This window comes from Gossypium hirsutum, chromosome D03 (genome assembly GCF_007990345.1).
Source record: "Gossypium hirsutum isolate 1008001.06 chromosome D03, Gossypium_hirsutum_v2.1, whole genome shotgun sequence".
NCBI lineage: Eukaryota > Viridiplantae > Streptophyta > Magnoliopsida > Malvales > Malvaceae > Gossypium > Gossypium hirsutum.
Window position 1 is genome coordinate 26040929 of NC_053439.1, and position 23711 is coordinate 26064639.

The 23711-nt window shown below is 36.3% G+C and overlaps 1 non-coding gene and 1 pseudogene across 1 annotated transcript; both read right to left on the reverse strand.

Moving 5' to 3' along the window:
- Window positions 1-3897: 3897 nt before the first annotated feature.
- On the reverse strand, window positions 3898-9693 carry LOC107945379 (pentatricopeptide repeat-containing protein At2g41720-like; annotated as a pseudogene).
- An 11308-nt stretch (window positions 9694-21001) lies between these two features.
- LOC121215776 (small nucleolar RNA R71) lies at window positions 21002-21108 on the reverse strand. The gene has a single exon (XR_005911751.1). It is a non-coding gene; the product is annotated as a small nucleolar RNA R71 (small nucleolar RNA).
- Window positions 21109-23711: the final 2603 nt, after the last annotated feature.

A 23711-nucleotide genomic window follows, 5' to 3' on the forward strand; every position in this document is an offset into this window, starting at 1 on the left:
GACGGCGACGGTGTATGAAACCCATACGGTGGTGGGGATTGGTAAAAAGAAGAGCTCCCTGATAGCCCCTCTTATGATCCCTCGTGCATCGCTGGCCTATACATTGGCGGTCCACTTGGCATAACAGGAAATGGAGCTGAACCGGGCCATTGGCTCCAACCTGCCATAGGAGTCGAAAAAGGAAACATATAAGGGTTAGGATACATAAAAGGGCTAGGAAACGCACCTGGCATCATCTGAAAAGGCGGTTGCGTGGGTATCATCGGTTGAACTGCTGGGTCGGGTGACTGTGTCGATGCTCTCGTTGGGTCGGGTGAATGTCTGGGCGCCGTTGAGGGGCCAGCGTCGTCATCCTTGAGTCTTGGATTTAAAGGATCGCGTCTTTCCCATTGGACACGTAATTGCCGCTACCTCTCCTCTGGCGATAGTAAATACGGCTTGCCATGGATCCTAAACCATGGCATGTGTTCCGGCACGCACGCTAACTCCGGAACGATGATCGGTTCCGTACTAGGTATATAGTCATACTGATCTTCCCACATTTGGATGTACTCAGACCAGAATCTTGGCCAATCCGTATTCAATTACCGAAGGTCAATTTTGTGGTGATCATCAAACACCTCAGGTTCCACGGGAATCGGTTGTCTACATCCAAATTGCCGTAACACCCTGTCTGACTGGTGCATCTCCACGGTCGCATAGTTGATCAACGCGACTTTCACGTGCCAAACGTTTGGATTTTGTAAGAAATGTTCCGGAATTACTGCCCGAATTGCCGGATCCTCGTATGGTGTCCATTGAAACTATATGAACATGATAGAAATATTAGTTATATACATAATACTAAATACTAAATACTAATACTAAATACCAATTGACTAGTGAATGATGGAAATATCAATTTTATTTAATATTTACATGTGCTTCCGACTGTTGGTCTAATAGAAGCCGTATATCTTCAAGAGAGGTAGGTAATCGAGCATGACTTGCCGGATGGTTCCACCTAATTAAATAAATTTTTAGCATACTTTTATTTTTAAAAATCTACATAATAATTGTAAAATCTAATATAAAATTTACCTCGTTATCAGTGGGAATGTATATGGGTGGTCCACTCGAGGACGTAGAAATGGAAAGCGAAACCGTGCCCATGACTGCAGTAGGGACAGGCAACCTCTGATTTTTGCTTTCCTCGGTCGCGTCGCCCCGCACATCTCCCTATATAACGTTGCCAAGACAGCAGACCCCCAACTCAATTCACCAGCTGCTCTAAAATCAACAAGTTTCAGCAGCCATCTTAGATGTACGCGGCTCCGTGACAAGTCGGGCATCAGATAACCTCCAATTAACTGAAGAATGTATGCCCGAGCATATCAGATTCTTTCTATTTCAGTTGAATCTTCATCTGGATCCGGGAATGTGTCTCGTAACCAGCCCATCTCGATCTTACCTCCCTCCATTTTCTCTGGAATAGCGCCCAAAAGCTCGTAGCACACTGCAAGCCAATCGCTAGATTGGGCAGACCCGGTGACTGGGTACCCATCCACCGGCAATTCCAATTGCAGACTGACATCTACCAAAGTGATAATGCACTCTCCACATGGAAGATGGAATGTGTGCGTCTCGGGTCTCCACCTCTCGATCAACGCACTGATTAGTTTTGAGTCCACCTTGCATCCCCGGCCTACCGTCGCCACATGCCAAAAACCCGCTTCCCGCAGGTAGTTCTCTACCAACGGTGATGGAGGAGCATGCATATTCCAGATATTGCATTCCAATATCCGATCTACAGACTTTTATAACAAATAATAAATTAATAATTATCTAAAAATGCATAAATAAAAAATTCTTAAATAATATTTAAAAATTAAATTTAACGCTTACCATTTTCATTTGTTCCACCGATATGTGATGCTTATCAAGACAAGTCAATTCTCCGGCCATTGCTGAAATCGTACAAATTTTTACGGTTTAAAAAAAACTTAAAAAAATAATTTTTTTTAAAATTATTTAAAAATAGGGATTTAAGAGAAATTTAAGAGGAACTTGAGAGCAAATTGAAAATAAATATGGATTTGAGAGAAATTTTGAAGGAATTTGAGAGCAAATTGAGAGGAAATTTAGAAGAAATTGAGAGAAAATTTGAGAGAGGATTAGTTTGTGAAAAAAAAAGGGGTGGGGGGTATTTATAGTTTTTTTTTACCATTGGAGGGGCAACGTCAATTTTTTGACCGTTGCACTGTTCACGCGCGGGGCAAATCGCGGCCACGTCAGCGCACTTTGCTGACGTGGACACAAATCGCGTCCTCTGAAGCGCGATTTGTTGCCATGTCAGCAAAGCGCGCTGACATGGCCGCGATTTGCTGGCACGTACCCTGACATCGCGCTGATGTGGACGTGATTTCGGGGAAAAGGGCCCATTTCGGTAAATAATAAAATACCGGGCCCATTTTGATAAATTTAAAAAAAATTAGGCTTTTTTTTAGTAAATTGCCCCTCCTTCCCCTCCCATATATATATATACCACTGCACCCCTTACTCATATCATTCTCTAATTTCATTTCAAATTCTCTAAATCATTCTATTAGATATCATTCTATTACCATTTTTTTTCTCTCAACCAAATATATTATTAATTTCGTGCTTTTGTTCGATCTTATCATCTTAAAATTGTCAAGTAATATAAAATAATTTCTTTTATTTTAAATGTCAAATATTTTGTTATAGTACATTAAACGAGATGTTAGAAAGATATTACTGTTGAATTACTTGCATATTACTACATTTAATCTAATAAACCTTGATATTTGAAAAATATCGACGCTATTGATATATCTAGTTTGCAAACACATTTCTCACATTCAACTGCAAATTATTAATATAATTATTAATTTTTTGAAATAAATATATAATATTTTGAGTATACTTGTATTAATATAAATAGAACAAAGACGGTATAATTCAGATATATATACACAATTTAAGTCTGAGAACACCACATATTATAGAGTGGTGCTTAAATGATGTAAAATTCTTACATGCATCTCATATGTTTTGTGGATGTGAATTAGAACTTCTATTTATCAATACTTTGCTGGAGAGAGATATGAAACTCACACATTTCATCTACCGTGAGACGAGTGCACCATTACACTCAAAGGTGTAATATTACAACTCGATTTATCAATAGATGAATCAATCATTGCAATCACTAGAAGGAAGTCTAGTGAACCCAATGAATTGAAGGCTAATTTGCCAATAGCTACCACCCAAAATGCCAGATAAATTTAGTAGTAATCAAACATATATAGCTAGAAAATAATTTTTACATATCTTATTCCAATAATTAAACCAATAATTATATAAAAACTAAAATAAATTATTTTTACATATTTTATTTCGATAAATTTTTAGAACCGATTCCTGAAACATAATTTTTTAAACAAAGTTGTAACGACGAGTATGCTTGAAACAAATTTGTACGGAACCTCTACCTCGGACATGCAACATGACGTCCAATGTTATGCTTGAAACAAATTTATACGGAACCTCTACCTCGGACATGCAACATGACGTCCAATGTTGATCTATCCCAAATTATGAGGAACGATGTGTTTAAAAGGCGCATCGTATTAGAAGCTTTTTACTAAAAATCTATATTATTATTTCCAATAAGCCGTACGACGTTGTGTTTAAATAGTGTACAGGCAAGCAATGTTGGATGTGGCCCCAACAAAATTAATTTCTTCTATACATGTTCTTCCTTTAAAAATGCAAAAAGGATACAATTGGGTGTCAATAGAAGTGGTTAAATTAGATTCATTATCCTCAAATTCTGGAACTCTTTCAGAAGTTAATTTTCCTCTGCTATATAAGAGTAAAATGGAAAGATCTGCATCAGGTATCAAGCACTATAAAAAATTAATAAACAATAAGCATTATTTTTGACAAAAGGGGAAAAAGATAATTAAACATGATTGCTTTTCAGAAAATAAAGACATGAAACTTACATGCTACAAGCTGATACCATTTCAAAGAAAACAGCATCATTTAAAGGAATTGCTTTCTCTCTCATATACTTTGCCAAAACAAGAACTTTGGATGGTTGTCCTCCCTTGTTAAAAGCTCGCATTAGAGCAGAACATGCTATAGAGTCTGGTTGGATACCATTTTCTTCCATCTCTAGGAAGATTGCAGAAGCTTTTGCCCAATTTTCTGTAGTTAATAAGCACCAAGTTTTTAGTTCCCAAAGAAGTAGTTTTTCCAGCTAAAGAAGACATACTTACAAACAAATTGAACATACTAGCATGAGAAATAGCCAGTTCTGATGCAGCTTTAAATAAATGTCCAAGACAAAGTGGAAAATGTTCTTGAGACAAGTTCAACCAATAAATAACAAAGAACTAAGCTGACACAGTACCATGAAATTAATCAATCAACTTCCAGATATAGAATAAAAAGAAACATTTTAAGAAAAGATCAGCTATGATAATAAAAATTTCTTCGACAATAAGATCACTTCCTCCTATATCTTGTACATGTATCCAGAATTGGTCTCCACAGTGAGTTAGTTACTTCAGAAGTGTATCGTGCAACTTACCTGCAGAATTATAAGCATGCAGCATCGCAGTATATGCAACAACATCAGGACAACAACCAGAAACCTTTATCATGTTGAACATTGATTCAGCTTCAGCAACTTGGCCCTGAAATGTGTGTTAAAAGGAAGAATAAAATAAATAAGAAAACATTTCCCTCAAGTTGAGCAATTAAGAAGCACACCGTGCAGAAGCACCTGCCTGTTTACTGTAGACGCAAATAAGAGATGAGTACACCTCCTTCGTTAAGGGAATTTTTAAACCAACCATGTCATCAAGAAACCCAAGTGCTTCACTATATCTGGACAGTTTATAGGAACCACTTATTAATACTGTATAAGTAACAGAATCTGCTAAGACTTTCCTTTTCCTCATGGATTTGTACAAAGCTATCGCCTTCTCAAACTCTCAGACATTCATATAGCATCCAATTGCTGAATTGTAGGCAACTGTATTCAGTTTGATACATCGCAGCTCAGCTGTGACAGTACAGTATCAATATTCACTTTCTGCCGACAGCGCCCACAGGAGCTAAAAGGGTGCAAATTGAGACAATGTTTGGCTTAATCCCATCTTGCTCCATTTGACGCAAGACTTCTACAGCCTCAGGTAATAAACCATTGGATCCATAGGCATCAATCAATGCATTATAAATTAGAAGATTAGGTTTACAATTGTTTCTCTTCATCATATCAAAAATTTCTCTAGCTTTTTCAGGTAGCTGCGATCTTCCATAAGCATTAAGTAAACAAGTATAAGAAACAACATCTGGACGAAATCCATTTTGTTTTATCTGATCAAAAACAGCAGCTGCCTCTTTACTCATTCCATGTGAAGCATATACAGCCATTAGTGTGTTATATGAAACAATATTGGGTTGTATACCTTCTGCAAGCATTGCATTGAACACAGCCTTACAGTTTTCTATCTGTCCGCAAACAGAATATAGGTGAATGATGCTAGTGAATGTAACGATGTCAGGTCGGGAATCTGCTCTCTCAGCTCTCATGGAATTAAATATATCCATAGCTTTTCCAAATTGTCCAAGCTTCACTAGGCAATTTATCACAATATTGAGTGCAGTTGTATCAGGACGAATATGTGTCCCTTTCATCAATTCAAAATAAGATAAAGCTTTTGAATACTCTTATATGCTGACAATACAATGTTATGTGTCACCAGATCTGGTCCAACTCCATTTTCCGTCATTTTCTTGCAAACCTTCAGAGCTTCTCTCCAGTTTCCACTAGATCCACAAGCGTTTATCAAGTTGTTATAAGTTGATCGACTTGGAGGGATCTGCCCATATACATTAAGGTTACAAACATCTCTTGTTGAAAAGACATAAAATTTCTGAAGAGATGGAAAAAGAAATTAGGGAAAGAACAGTTGCTTAATAGAAAAGGCCAGGTTGATTTATTTTTTATAAAACAAGAAAACATCAAAGCATTGATGCTATCTATCTATATAAAAAAATATGTGCTAACTTCGATTGGATTTATTTAGCAACTGTTATGTTATCATGTACACTGCATGCATGAAAGTTTTATTTGACTTCTTCCTCTACCTATTTTCCTCCAAATATTCATCAGAGAACTGGAAAAGAAAGAAGCACCCTTTATGGCATATCAATTTTGATTGCTTAGTCTAGTTTGAAGGGGAAACCCCTGACAAAACTCTTAATCCCATCTAAACTTCCATAATTCTAAATCATATAATTTATCTCACTATGTGTAACTCTGAATGAATTTACAAACTTAAAAGTGGGACTTGAAGCATGTGACCAATAAAAATCATGCAAAGCAATCTGCTCAATCAACCAGGAGAAGATTATATGAATAGTACAGCCTGCAGACACCAAATTTGTATCAACCATAACAATAATTATAGTGATATCTAGATAATAATAGAAGCACTTTGTGGGTGTTGTTTGACCTTAACCATAATAACAGTGACCATTGCAAGAAAATGAAGGCACCATGTAGTATTGTGAACATTTTATATGCAGTATGATTTCAATGTGAAAATAACAAAAAGAAGCTCACTCAAGTTATACCCACAAAGAGTCATTAGGGAACAAAAATACAAATACACACAGCTGCACTGAGCATGTCTTCCATGATATTCAAAGCCCAACGCCATTGACCAACTTGACCATGTGCATGGATAAGAGCATTGTATGTGTCAACATCAGGCTTGCACCTACAGCAGAGATATTATGGAATTATTATGTCACCACAAAGTTAAATAAGATTTTTGAATGAGAAACCGTCAAATACTTCAAAAGTTAATATTTATAACATTTGAGGATACAAGAAGCCTATTGCTTGGGAAGTTATAAAACTCCAAAGCTAACAATATATGCACATATCATTTTAGTGTCAGCCATGCATGTCAATCTGTCACCTGCTTGTATTACACTATTTATGTCATTTCATGTAAATTACATTAAAATCTTTGTTGTAAATAAGATATTAATTAGGCTAAATCTGATATTACTGTGTATGGGTTTTATTTACTTCGATTTATTTCTGTGAAATCGAGTGAGATAGAAAAAGAGGAAGAAAGAAGAGAAAGAAGACAGCCTTGCAGTCACTGTTTTGGCTGTAATCAGCTGTGAAAAAGGAGAAGAATAAAGGTAGAGAAAGGGGTATTCTAAAATAATTTCTTGTGCCTATACATTATGCTACATAACATATTTATATTAGTACCTAGATATACAAAGAAGGAAAGATACCTAATTTAATGCTAATTAATCCCTAGAATTATGTACAATAAATCTAAAGATACTAATTGTATCATAACAATTTCCGTAAGTTGACTATAGTAACTTGTATAAATGAGATGCTCTTCTCATAATTTTCTTCTTACACTCTTCTCAATTCCTACTTTGGTTACATGGAATCAGAGCTTGACCATAACCCAGCCTTTGGGTGCCTGATCAGAGCTGGGTTTTAGGGAATTTGTATCGGTTTGGATTTGTGCGATTGTTTGGGCATTTTGTGGCTAATAAGTTTTAGGAAATTCAGATGATTCCCCTCTTCGGTTTGAAGTTGGTGGCTTTCCTTAGGTTATTTTGGGATATTTTGCTTGAAATTTGGTTCTTTAAATTTTCTTTACTTGTTTTACCCATTGTTAATTGGATTTAAAGGATGGCAATAAAACCTAAAGTCCTTACAAGCGAGATGATTTCGATAATGTTGAAAATTACAGAGCACAAATTAAATGAGACCAATTATCTAGATTGGAGCAAGATGGTTAGAATTTACTTACAAAGCATTGATAAAGATGATCATTTGAATAACGAACCTCCCACTGATGATACTAGACAAGTGTGGTTGAGAGAAGATGCTCAATTGTTTTTGCATATTCGAAATTCTATTGATAGTGAGATAATTTCCCTAATTACCACAGTAACTTTGTCAAGGAGCTAATGAATTAATAGGTTTTTTTTTGTATTTAGGTAAAGAAAATATTTCTCATGATTAAGAAGTATGCCAAGTGTTCTATCATGAAGAAGAAGAAGAAGAAGAAGATAAGTCTCTCACAACCTATTTTATGGAGTTTAAAAAGGCGTATAAAGAGTTTAATGTTCTACTGTCGTTTAGCCCAAGGGTGAGTTTGGATGGGCGGTGCATTTAGTGTAAAAACAGCGGTGGTGATGAGATTAGATACTAGAGTGATACTGTAGCGTGAGACAAAAAGTAAGCTAAACGCACCGCACCGCACCCAATCGCCCATCCAAACTCACACCAAATGTTAAAGATCAACAGACTTGACAGGAACAAATGACAATTATGAGTTTCCTCGTTGACCTTCCTTCGAAGTTTGAGACTGCCAAATCACATATTCTTTCTAGATCTAAAATTTCATTTCTTCAAGATATTTTTACGAGAATGTTGTGTATTGAAAATACTCATTCAGCTCAAACTAATAATAGTGCTCTTCTTAGAAAACAGAAAACTATCCTTGTACTATAACAACAAAGGCTGCCATTAACATAGCTCAAAATCCAGTTAAACATGATCGAACAAAATACACATTAAGATTGATCATCACTTTATCAAACAGAAATTGACTATAGGTGCTTTTAGTTCATGTGACATTTGACAAGCAATTAGTTGACGTATTTACAAAAGGATTGAGTAACAAGACCTATCGTTATTTGGTTTGCAAGATGGGGATGTGTAATATCTAAGTACCAACTTGAGAGGGTTGTGTTGACTACTGATCTAGCTGACCAAAATGACAAAATACTGATTTTTAGGGATTTCAATTTCTGATATTTGGGGATATTATTACAATTTACAACTTTACTGATCAATTTCTGATTCAGACAGCCATATACTTGTAAAGCTTTAAACAACATGATGAACCCTAAAGTTACTTAAGGATAATCAATCATGGCCATATCATAGTTCTACAGCCAAATAGTCATTATTTACGATATAATTAACATGGGGTTCAGAACATATTTTCATCAATCTTGATCTCAATACACTTTTCCAGGTTCTACCAATTAGAGTTCCTTGTTCATTAGTATGAAGGCTCCCCACCAAAATGTATGAGTTTAGAATATTCTATAAAAGTTTATAATTAATTGAGATCTCATACCAATTGAGCAATTGTATTGATGCAGTCTGTAGTTGTAGCTTTATTAGAAATAATTAAACTAGGATAATGACTTCAAAGATCTTGATAGAAAAACTACAAAAGGCTACTTCTTGCCCAGCATAAGAAGACTCCAAAAAGCTACACTTTTGTTAGACAGACATGTACTTGTCTACAAACAGCAAATTTATTCTTGACTTCTAACCATTTTATAAACATCATGAGATCCACACAAAAAAAGTTTTGCATACGGTTAAACGTAGTTTATGTAAGTTGGAAATCACACACTAAATTCTATATAACATCAAACAAACAGAAAGCATTACCTCCACTTTTGCATTTCAAAGAACAACCCCCTAGCCTGATCTGTCCGTTTATGTCTAGCATGTAATCTTATCATCATATTGTAGATATCAGTTCGTGCATAGTAGTTCTTCTGCTTTTTCATCCACTCAAATACTTTTATACTATGTTCAATTGCACCCCTTTGTGTCAGTTCTTGCAAATCTAGCATAAAAATCACTCAACTGATACAATTTCAACCGCTAATCACTAATTATTCGTAGGCTTTGTTTGGTTCTTACTTTCGTATCTGCTTTTTTTTTCTTATTAAAAACGAGTAAATGAAGAATGTGAGGCGAGGAAGCATTTTTCATTATTTGAAAATTTTAACATTTACTTATTCAACATGTGCAGGCAAAATACTAATAAAAGCCAATTTTTTTAAAAAATTTACTGAAATGGGCCCGGTAAATAATTAATTATCGGAATGGCTCAATTCTCTGAAAACGTGTCCACGTCAGCGCGATGTCAGGGGACATGGCAGAAAAACGCTTCCTCAATAAAGCGCTTTGTCCACGTGGACAAAAAGCGTGCCCTCAAGGACGCTTTTTCCTGCCACGTTAGCGCTATCTTGGGGACGCGTTTTGCCCGCGCGTGAATAGTAGCAACAACTACTATTTTTGACCGTTGGTGACCCCCCCAATGGTAAAAAAACTATAAAACCCCCTTCATTTTTTTCACAACTAAATCCTTTCTCTCAATTTCTCTCTAATATTCTCTCAAATTCCTATTTAAAAAAGCTTTAATTTTTTAATTATTTTTAAAAAGTTTTAAATTTTATTTTTTTGAATTTTTTTAAATCGTAAAAATTTGATTGTGTTAGCAATGGACGGAGAATTAATTCGTCTTGATGACAAGCACATATCTCTCGAACAAATGAAAATGGTAAGTGCTAAATTTAATTTTTAAATATTATTTAAGATATTTTTTATTTATGCAATTTTAAATAATTATTATTTTATTATTTGTTATAAAAGTTTGTAGATCGGATATTGCAATGCTATATCCGTAATATGCATGGTCCTCCATCACCGTTGGTAGAGAATTACTTGCGGGAAGCGGATTTTTGGTACGTGGCGACGGTAGGCCGGGGATGCAAGTTGGACTTGAAACTCATCAGTGCGTTGATTGAGAGGTGGAGACCCGAGACGCACACATTCCATCTTCCATGTTGAGAGTGTACTATGACTTTGGAAGATGTCAATTTGCAATTGGGATTGCCGATGGACGGGTACGCAGTCACCGGGCCTGTTCAATCTGGTGATTGGGGAGTGGTATGCTACAAGCTTTTGGGCGCTATTTCGGAGAATATTAACGGAGGTCGGATCGAGATGGGCTGGTTACGAGACACATTCCCGGAGCCGGATGATGATTCTACCGAACTAGAAAGAATCTGATATGCTCGAGCGTACATTCTTCAGATAATTGGAGGTTATCTCATGCCCGACTTGTCACGGAACCTTGTACATCTAAGATGGCTGCTGAAACTCGTTGATTTTAGAGTAGCTGGTGAATTTAGTTGGGGGTCTGCCGTTTTGGCCACATTGTACCGGGAGGGGCGACGCGACCGAATAAAACGATAATCGGAGGTTGCCTGTCATTGCTGCAGTCATGGGCACAGTTTCGCTTTCCATTTTTACGTCATCGAGTGGACCACCCATATACATTCCTACTCATAACGAGGTAAATTTTATATTAGATTTTACAATTATTACATAGATTTAAAATATAATAGTATGCTAAAAATTTATTTAATTAGGTGGAACCATTCGGCAAGTTATGCTTGATTACCTACCTCTCTTGAAGATATACGGCTTCTATTAGACCAACAGTTGGAAGCACAAGTAAGTATTAAATAAAATGAATATTTCCATCACGAGCTAGTCGATTGGTATTTAGCATTTAGTATTTAGTATTTAGTATTTAGTATTTAGTATTATGTATTATGTATATAACTAATATTTCCATCATGGTCATATAGTTTCAGTGGACACCATACGAGGATCCGACAATTCGGGCAGTAATTCTGGATGAGTACTTCCAAAATCCAAACGCTTGACATTTGAAAGTCGCATTGGTCAACTATGCGACCGTGGAGATGCACCAGTCAGACAGAGTATTACGGCAATTTGGATTCCGACAACCGATCCTCGTGGCACCTGAGGTGTTAGATATTCATCACAAAATTGACCTACGGCAATTGCATACGAATTGACCGAGATTCTGGTCATACTACATCCAAATATGGGCAGATCGGTATGATTATATACTTATTTGGGAACCGATCATCGTTCCAGAGTTAGCGTGCGTGCCGGAATACATGCCATGGTTTAGGATCCATGGCAAGTCGTATTTACTATCAGCAAAGGAGAGGCAGCGGCAATTACGTGTCTAAAGGGAACGACGTGGCCCTTTAAATCCAAGAAGAAGGGATGACGACGCAGGTTTATCAACGAGGCCCAGACAATCACCCGGCCCATCATCAGCACCCATACAATTACCAGGCCTAGCAACAGCACCGACACAGTCACCCAACCCGGCAGTTTAACCAACGATACCCACATCACAGCCATTTCAGATGATGCCAGGTACGTATCCTAGCCCTTTTATGTATCCTAACCCTTATATGTTTCCTTTTTCTAGTCCTATGACAGGTTAGAGTCCATGGCCCGGTTCATCTCTATTTTCGATTACGCCGAGTGGACCGCAGATGTATAGGCCAGTGTCGCACAAGGGATCGCAAGAGGCGCCGTCGGGGAGCTTTTCCTTTTACCAATCCCCATCACCGTATGGGTTTCAAACAGCTTCGCCGTTGGTGATGCAAACATTTCCACATTCACTATTCTATTAAGGTGGCTCATCGTCCCAACACCAGCAACCAGATCCCCTACCGAAGGAACTAGAATCCCCGCCGGAGCAACCACAACCCTCGCCGAAAGCTGGACAAAGGAGGAATCCAGCGCGTAACCGTCGACGGCCTCCATGTGACACTAAATCTGACGGGCATAGAGATTGATTTTTATTTTAATATATTTGTACAAATATTTTAAATATTTTGATATTATTTGATGTAATAAAATAGAAATTCTTCTATATTATTTCATGTAATAAAATAGAAATTTACTTTTACATTTTTAATATAATAGAAATTCTTTTAAATAACGCAATATGTTGAATATTTCTATATTATTTCATTTAATAAAATAAAACGTTATTTTGAATAAAGTAATTGTAATTTACTTTAATATTTTAATGAAATATATTTTCTTTTAAATAAGTCAATATTCTGAATATTTGTACCAATTTTTTATTCAAAAAAATATAAATAATACAAAAATTTTTACAATAAAGTTCAACTATTGCGATTTAGGCATGATCGATTTGTATGGCTTGGGTTCCTACACCATCCGCACAACTTCTGTTGGCTGGTTGTTTCTCAGATATCCATATTGTTACGTATTCTAGTCGAGCAAGGTCGACCCTTTGGTTTGTGACGTAATTCTCTATCCGGTAACAGCTTAAAGGGAGCAAGCGATACAGACGGCCACTTACGTTCATTTGGGATCGGTGGGAATACGTGTCTCCAAATGTTGTACATGTTTTCTAATTTGTACACTTTGTCGACATAGCTCATCGGATTCAGACGGAGATTCTGACAAGCTGTAATTACGTGAGCGCATGGATAACAAAGTGTGTCAGACATCCCACAGTCGCAAGTCTTATTTCGCAAGTGTACACGATATTTCCCGCCAAGAACACCTTGGTGCGGTCTATCAAACTCTGTCACGCAAAATCATAAGTTGTCTCGATCGTGACAGACTGTGTGCATGGTGTTCGCCCGCACCTTGGCCTTGTTAATTTCTTGTACTACCTTACTGCACCATACATGGCCTCCCTGCATCTGGCTTGCATAACTCCTTGCTCGTTTTGGAAATAGCGCTCCTAAACGAAAATATGTCTTTCGCACAACCGATGTTATCGATAGATAGCGCGTTCCTTTTAGAACAGAATTTATGCATTCAGCCAGGTTTGAGGTCATATGACCATATCGTAGGCCACCGTCGTATGCTTGTGACCACTGTTAGAAAGGTATGTTACAAAGGTAGTCCGCGTCTTCACCGTTAATTGAACATAAAACTGCCAACATCTCATGAGAACGATCTTTATTTATTTCATACCCTGCCAATATAAGTTCATAGAAAATATTACATACCACTCTTTCAATTAGAATAAATTTAAAATGACAAACAATATTATATTAATAGAGACTAAATATCCATGTTGGTCACTTGTCGTCGTTCACTCTTAGATGGATATTGTCTGTAATAGTTAGAAGCAACATGCCTTAGGCAATACCGATGGTGTGTGCGCTGCCATAAGCTTCCCTATTGATCAATTGCAGTTAGTATGCCAGTACCCCGATCCAAAATAACACAGATATCAGGTTAGGGGGACACATACCTCCTTAACCTAGATAGAAATAAATCCAGTCATCAGCTGACTCCCCCAGTGTTAATGCAAACGCAATTGGAAGAATTCTCCCACTGCCATCCTGTACCACTACTAGCAATAGCCGATGGGTATATCTACCAAACATAAAGGTACCGTCAATTTGTACCAATGGCTTGCAGTATAGAAATGCGTCTCGGCATTGCTTAAAGGTCCAAAACAGGCGTTTGAACACTTGGCATCCACGTAGTAATCAGTCTTTGTAGTACGCATGTTCCGTTTCAAGGCCTGTTATGCAACCTGGGACGTATCTCTCTAGCACTTGACACCACTGCCATATTTCATTATATAAAGTGTCCCACCCACTATGCATATTCTCCAACGCCTTCTGCTTAGCTATCCAAGCGTTGCGGTAAGAGGGCGTGTACCCCATTTGGCTATGAATATTGGCAATTAAGACCGGTACTGAAGTTCTGGGATCTGCCTTCACCGTGGGTAGTATCAAGCTAGCTAACGTAGTTGAATTCATCTTGGGATGATCTTGTGAAATACCTATAAACGGAGTACATTAAATAATGCAACATTACATAATAACAGTATTATTCAGAAACCCTAAATACTGTACCTACAGCACATGTATGTGGACCTTTCTACTTTTTTATCTCCCACAACCCTGTTCTTTTCCTTAACGAGGCGTAGATTTTCCATGAACATGTACCTTCTTACACTGCACACTTCGCCTCAAACTTATTAGCTTTGAACTTAACGACATGGTAGTTAACACCGATATTGATGCTATATTGTTTCAAAGCATCAATAAAACTATCCTTGTTGGATAACTCATTACCAACTTCAAATTCACCCAAATCTAGTACCAAACTTGTACGGTCACACAATCGATATGGTAGATCTGGAAACTCCAACGCATCATCTGTAGACAGGTCGACATTATGCATGTAAGCTGGAGGTGAGTATGCCCTGAATCGTGGATCTTCTTCTTCACCTGAACCCCCTTCAACATCTTCAGGTTCAGTTGGAATAGGCTCTGGTTTAAAAAATAACGCAAATTTTACACCATCGGGCCCGGTCTCTCGAGGTGGATCCACATCGAAGTCATCTTCTAACACACCATTATCTACAACGTATGAGGTCTCCTCACCAGTAGACGTCGTAGGGAGTATATCATCCCTTCTTCTGGGCGTTTCATAACGTCCCCAATCTGATGTAGATTGCCAACTACTAAAAATTGATGCCGTTCTCCAGTACGTATTTCCAGCATCAAACATCGACCCACCGAGGTGCATGTCCCATCCATTGGCAGAGTGTCGTGCAGGGGATGTGTATTCCATACCGCTACCAAACATGGGCTGTTTCATGTTTTGTAACCTACTAATCGAGTGTCGGGCAGGGATCACGTATACCTCTCGAACACCAGTCGCAAGTGCATCATTTGACGATGTAAATTGTACATATAACTCAATATAGGGTGCTCTACTAGCGAGATGAGTCTGCACCATTGCCTCCAAGCTACGAGCACTTTTTATGTCGAATGAGTCATATGTCACCGGATCAACAGAAGAACAAAATCGATACGTAATAGACAAAACTTTCATTGGTGTCGTTCTAAATATTTTACGCCTAATTCTTTTACGAAGTTCTGTCAAATCTATGTTCTGGTTAAAAACCAGTTGCACTGTATTCTCCGATAAAAAACAACACCGTTCTAGGTGTGGCAAACCTCACTATCATAGTAAATAACAACACTAATACGTTCACTCATCTTCAATTTCTATCCTTCTTAGCCTTTCTAAAATTTTTTTGCTGTAACTTATGCAATCTGAGAAAAAATTTTGCCTCATTTATAGCCTCAGGCCAAACATGCGCTACTGTAGCAAAAGCGCGTCCATGTAGAAGCTTCTTTCAGTACTTCTGCTGACAAAGCATCCTGCTTAAAGCATTTTTGACACCATTTGCTCAGAAACGTCTACTCAAAATTATTTTTTCAAGAGCTACTATACCAAAAGCGCGTCCACATGGGAGCTTCTTTCAGTACTATTGCTGACAAAGCATCCTGCTTAAAGCGTTTTTGACACTATTTGCTCAGAAACGTCTACTCAAAAGTATTTTTTCAAGAGCTACTATACCAAAAGCGCGTCCACATGGGAGCTTCTTTCAGTACTATTGTTGACAAAGCATCCTGCTTAAAGCCTTTTTGACACTATTTGCTCAGAAATGTCTACTCAAAATTATTTTTTAGGAGCTACTGTAGCAAAAACGCGTCCACGTAAGAGCTTCTTTAAATTAACAAATAATTTAATTAAGTAACCCTAAACCCCAAACCCTAATTTATTTGTGTTTTTACTTAAAAATCCTAAACACTAAAGCCTAATCTAATTTTTTTAAAAATTTATAATTAATTTACTCAAGTAACCCTGAACCCTAATTTATTTGATTTTTCCTTAAAAAACAATAAACACGAAACCTAATCCAATTTTGAAAAATTTATGATTAATTTAATTGACAAACCCTAAACCATAATCCCTTATTTATTTAACTTTTTCTCTAAAACCCTAAACCTAAAAACACCAAAACTCTAACCCTAACCCTAAACCAATAACCCAAAACCCTAACCGCAGGACACACGGGCAAAACGCGTCCTTGAGGAAGCGTGTTGCCTACTTGGACATAAAGCGCGCCCTTAAGGGAGCAATTTTTGTCCACGTTCAGTACCGGTTCGACATTTTTCTAATTATTGAGCTCCAGAACTCGGGCGACCACCTCAGATATGGTCCAGTCTTTCTGGAAGCGATCGCCTTCTACACGCAAACGGTACTGTTTAAGGATATGGCCTTCCTAAATACACTCACCTGAGTGGAAACCTCGTGTTGGCCCTTGTCGTAGTCGACGAACCCGGATTTATGTTCCTCAAACGCGGTGTCGTTATTACGTTTCTTGCAAAGGATAAGGGATTTGGAGGTAGTGGAGTGAGTGGAAATTGGCGAGTCGAGAGGGAATTTGATAGGGAGCGGATGGGATAGAGTGGTCATTTAATTTGATACGGAGGTTTTGAAGGTTGGAATGTTTGGAAGACCACCGCAGGAGTGGATGACAATAAACCCCGAAAAATTTTAATATTAGCTTAGGTACTGGATATCATTACCGTTATTTTGCTCATGTAGTTGAAATGTCATTTTTAGCCTTCAAAATAATTTTAGGGTTTAATTCATGATTTGACCTCTAAAATATACTCGTTTCCTATTTTGGTAACTAAACTTTTTTTTATCCAAATTTAGTATCAAAAGTACAACCAAATTCTCAATTTGGTATCTAAAGTATGCCTATATTATTTTTTAGTCTATTTTTTTATATTATGATAAAATAAATTCTTATAACCAATCACAAAGCGCCACATGACGTCTGTATGTAAAAAAATAAATATTTTCTTTTATTAAATGTATACCAATTAAAAAATATAAAAATGAAAATAAATATGTAAAAAATTCAAAAAAGAACATATATAATCTACGAAAAAACATAAAAATTATAAAATTAAAATTAAAAAACGATAATTGAAAAGAAATTTGTTGAAATTAATAATATTATTACAAAAAGTGTAAAACAATTGTAATTTTTTTTAAAAAAGGTTTAAAAATAAAATTTATTTATAAAATTCTAAAATATACAATTATAAAATTCTAGAAAGGTTTTTAAAATTTCTAAGTTTCTTTTTTTGCCATTACTTAAAATTTAAATAAATTTAAATATGTTTTTTTTAATTTTTATAACATGTTTAAATTTTATATATTATTTTGAATTTTTAAAATTTATAATTGTATATTTAGAATTTTATAAAATAAATTATTTTGAAACTTTAAAAATATTGTTTTATATTTTTAATCAATATAATATATATAATACTAAAAAAATAAAGAAGGGACACATGGCATGTTCTAATAGTTCCCAATAAAATTTATTTGTTCCTTTTTATTAAAATACTTGTATTATAACTTAGCTTTGAAAACACATTTGCAGCTGATACTAATTCTTAAAAAAAACGTTTAATGATCATTTAAAACTAAAATCCAACATAAGCAATCCATGAAAAAATTCCAAAAAAAAACCAGAAAGGAAAATCCTCGTGCCACAGTCCATAGTTTAAAATAAAGTCTCAAAAAGTGATTAAAACAAACCCAAATCAAAGTGCATAAAAATCCATAAAATGATATAAAGTCCACAAATTATTTAAAAAATTCACATTCAAGAGCATCCCCGAAAATCCGCATCTGAGTCCTAATTACGAGAATTACCTGAAACATACACATAAGATGGGTGAGCTTACAAGCCCAGTGTGAGATCATCAAAATATTATAACGTACATAACGACACATCAATTAAACACATCCATTTCAATATATATAACATTTTCGTAGAAATCTCAGATCATCACAGATACACATACATAAATATATCGAGGCATGCTTCTATAAGAATGCACATTTTGAAGATTTTCTTACCCATCTCCGCACCAATATCAAGTTCCCAAGAACCCGTCCATCCAATAACACACCATTTGTGGACAAGCCACCACATAATTGCTGATAAACGGCAACATAACACATTGTAGACAAGCCACCACATAATTGCCAATAACGGCCACATAATTGCAAATAAACTACCACATAACTTCCACCTTTCACAAAACCCACCCCATGCATGTGATATGACCATTTGTCAAATTTAACACATATAATTCACTTTTTACATTTTTCACGTAATAAAGCTCATGATCTCACATAATACATATTTCTCAATTTTACACATATGCATGTAAACATGCCAACATTTTCATATATTACATAATATTCCCTTTTATTCAATTAAGCATACTTTAATATACTTTTCATATTAAATCATGGATCTCATCCCATACACATATATCACACAATTAGATCATCAACATACCAGATAATTCATGTGTCACATAACATAGAGATGAGGTTTGCACACATGTCATCATCACGTACATCAACACATCACAAAACATACCTTTCATGAAACTAATGGGTTAGGGTCACTTGGGTTTCTTCTTCATGAGTTTTTCAACTCCTCTTTAAGTACTTAATGTACTCTCAATTTATTATTTAATATCATATTATTAAAATGAAAGTGAACATATTATGCACAAATTAAAGGTTTAAATCCCACACCTTATATTGTAGATCTGATTGCCACAATTCTTTTTAACGATTTCATTCGATCTATCTCGCAAGACAATTTAACAGATAAGTAACATTTAGTAATTATGTTTACACTATGAAACTAGACCATTCGACCAAGATATGAAACCTCTAAGTGAAGGATTTTACGATCCAAATCACCACTGTTACATTGATTCAATACAGAATGGTTAATAAATCGAGGAAGGAATGAGATCGATGATTTGAGTGATCTAAAATGATTGATAATGTGAACAGAAATGTGAGTTTAATCAATTAAAGAGTTGGCAAGTGAAAGAGGAAAAAAAAAGAATCTTGGTCACCGATGACGGCGACGGTGGTGGCTTGGCGGCGGTTCGATGATGCTGGAGTGGCTATCCGATGATGGAGGGCTATGGGATTTCAACAAAAAGGAAGGAGAGAAAGGGCTAAGAAAAAAAATAATGTGAAGGAGGAGAAGGATCCACAGTGGCTTACAACAGCGATCGGTGGCAGAAGGGAGAAAGAGTAAGGAGGGGCGGTGCTTATGGTGGCTAAAAGGTGTATTGATGGTGATACAAGGGTCGATTGTGGTTGAGGAAGAGCAAAGACTAAAAAAAAGGGGTTGTGGTTCTTTTATTCAAGTCGAGAGAAAATAGAGGTGAAAGAAATGAAAAAAATGGTAATACGGGAGAATGAATGAGGTGGGGACCACAATGGGAGTGGTAAGCTTGGTCAACTATGACCAGTTTCATTGAATCACAACAAATAGGCAATAAGAGAGGTTTGGAAAGGGAGGGAGACATTGATTAAAAAGGGGATCATGTTCTCCAACTTAAGGTAAGTTTGACTCATAAAAGGGGAAGGGAACCAACCTATTTGAGGCAATTAAGGGAGGTGGACGACAAGCTTTAAGTGCACATGGAAAAAGTCTGCAAAAATTTTAATAAAAATAAGAGAGTAAGGGGATTTGAACTAGAGACCTCCTTGAAAACTTAAAAGTTTTCTACCACAGGGCTACACACTTTGTTATTTCTATTTTTACACTACAAATCAAAATTTGGGATGTGACAACTATGTACACTTCCACAAACCACGCGTTACAAGTTTTTTGTACCGTTGTCGAGGATTGTTGCCTTAATCATTTTTTCTAAAATTATTCTTTGAAATTTGGTTTTTATTTTATTTTATATCTAACTTTACTAATTAATTCTTTATTCTTTAAATTTTTTGTAATTTATTTTTAGGTGTTTATAAGCATACATCGAATTATCGATTTATTACCTATAGACCCTGAAATCGAGTAGACATTTAGACAAAGAAGACGAGATAGAATAACCCAAAGACACGCTGAAATGGACCTTGGAAATCAAAATGATGTTTAAGGAAATGGAGTCGCTAATGTGCATAATCCAATCCTTATTGCTAATGATAGGGATTGAGCCATAAGACAATATGTTTTGCCCTTTTTTAATGAGTAAAAATTGGGAATTAGGAGACTAGAGATCAAGGCATCACAATTTTAATAGAAGCCAGTGATATTTCAAATGCTTCAAACCATGGCCCAATTTAGTGGAATGCTCACAGAAGATCCACACCTTCATATTCAACTATTCTTGGAGGTGAACGATTCCTTCAAGATAGTCGGGTGTTACTGAAGACGCATTGAGGTTGAAGTTGTTTCCATACTCACCGCGAGATTGAGCATGAGCATAGCTAAGTTCATTACCACCACATTCAATTTCAACTTGGCAAGAATTAGCTGAACATTTTCTGGTAAAATATTTCCCACCTAGCAAAAATGGTAGTTGCGGAATGAGATAACCACTTTTCAACAATTGGATGACGGGTCCCTATACGAGGCGTGGGAAAGATTCAATGAGTTACTTCGTAGATGTCCTCACCATGGGATTTCACATTGCATCCAACTGTAGACATTTTATAATAATCTCAATGCAGACACAAGGTTGGTGGTAGATACTTCTACGAATGGTGCTCTTTTATCTAAGTCTTATAATGAGGCTTATGAGATCATCGAGAGGATAGACAGTAACAATTACCAGTGGTCGACAAATCAAGCAGTTTCAAAAACACTAGTAGCCGTAATGCATGAAGTAGATGCCCACACTTCACTCTCAGCTCAGGTATCTTCTATTTCTTCGATGTTGAAACAATTTACTACTAATGGTTTTAATCCTATTGTAGCCCAACCACCTATTCAATTTGAGGTTATTTCCTACATATATTGTGGGGATTGTCATTCTTTCGAGAATTGACCATCAAACCCCAAGTTAATTTATTACGTGGGGAATCAACACCAAAATAGAAGTGGAAAAGGACCACAGTCCAGCTTCTATAATCCTTCATGGTGAAACCATCCAAACTTTTCTTGGAGTAACCAAGGAAATGAACCAAGCAACACCTACATGCAGCATAGACCACATCAACCCCAATGGTTCAATCAACAAGTTCTTAAACCACCACAAGCTGAATCATCTAATAGTTTGGAGAACTTGTTGAAGGCGTACATGGCGAAGAATGACACCTTAATTCAAAGTCAAGCAGCAACACTGAAAAATTTGGAAAACCAAATGGGTCAGTTAGCTATAGAACTTCGTAGCAGACCACAAGGAGCTTTGTCGAGCGATATAGAAAATCTAAGGAATTTGGGTAAGGAACATTGCAAGGTAGTTGCTTTACGAAGTAGTAAGAATTTGGAACCCAATGAAGCAGTGGTTGAAGATGAGCCTATTGAGAAGGAGAAAAGTCAACCAATAGATGAAATTCCTGCACCAGAAGAGCCAGAACCTACAAAGTCTGATGAGGTAAAATTTAAACTAGTGAATTCGGATAAGCTAACATCTCCTTTAGATGCAATTTATCTCCTCAAAAAAGTTGTCCAGTCCAACCCAAATTTTCATTACCTCTGTATCCTCAAAAATTCCAACCAAATAAGTAGAAACAAAAGGTGCAATTCAAGAAGCTTTTGGACATTCTAAAGCAACTTCACATCAACATCCCGTTGGTGGAAGCTTTAAAACAAATGCCCAATTATGTCAAGTTCATGAAGGACATCCTATCGAAGAAGAAGAGGCTTAGTGAGTATAAGACTATAGCTTTAACGAATGAATGCAATGTGTTCTTAAAAAACAAGCTACTTTCAAAACTAAAAGACCCTGAAAGCTTTACTATATCATGTAATATTGGAGAATCTTACTGTGGTAAAGCTTTATGCGACTTAGGAGTAAGTATCAACTTGATGCCCAAATCTATTTTCAAGCTATTGGGAATAGGTGAAGTAAGACCCACAACTGTAACATTCCAATTGGCGGATCAAACTTTAGCATACCCAGAAGGAAAGATTGCAAATGTTTTGGTAAAAGTAGATAAGTTTATTTTTCCTGTTGATTTCATTGTCTTAGATTTTAAAGTAGATAAGGAAGTGTCGATCATCTTGGGGAGACCTTTCCTAGCCATGGGAAGAACATTAATAGATGTACAAAAAGGTTAACTCACCATGAGAGTTCAAGACAATCAGGTAACATTTAATATTCTTAAAGCAATGAAGTTTCCCGATCCGATGGAAGAATGTTCAGTGATAAAAGAGCTAGAAACATTAGTTTTTATGGAATGGGAAAACAATTTTGTAGAGGACCCATTAGAGAACACTTTAGGGTCTAAGCAATTAGAAGATGAACAAAGTAATGAAAATATGGCTTTGATGGAAGTCAATCTGAGGAATTATGTACAACCAGCTCAGTTTGAACTATTAGAGTTGGAAGCTTGGGAATACACGCAACCAAAGTTGTCAATCGAAGAACCACCCAAACTCGAACTTAAGGTACTTTCTTCCCATTTGAAATACATTTGTTTGGGTAACTATTCTACTTTGTCTATGATTGTTTTAGCAGAACTAACAGAACACCAAGAGGAGTAGCTGATCAAAGTTTTAAAAAAAATTAAAAAGGCAATTGGCTGGACCATAGCTGATATTCGAGGAATAAACCCTTCTTTTTGTATGTATAAAATTATCTTAGAGGAGGGTGAGCGAGCTAGAATTGATGGGCAAAAGAGACTCAATCCTATCATGAAAGAGGTAGTTCGAAAGGAAGTTATCAAATGGTTAGATGCGAGAATTATCTACCCCATCTCAGATAGTTCATGGGTAAGTTCGGTACAGTATGTACCAAAGATAGGTGGAATCACGATCGTTGAGAATGAATGTAACGAGTTAATCCCAATGAGAACGGTCACGAGTTGGAGAATTAGTATAAACTATATTTTGATTGTAATTGGACTTGAACATTGGACATTTTTAATTTTGAATGGTTTTATAATATCATATATTCATGTTTGAGTTTGATTATTGAATAATTTAGGGTGTATTGTTTCTTAATAACACGGTGATTGATAACATGGTCTGTGAGGCATGATGTTTACGTTAATCACTATTTAAATAAAGCTTCCATAGAGTGGTTTACTAGCGACTAAGGTACACTACTTGTTTGAGTTAACC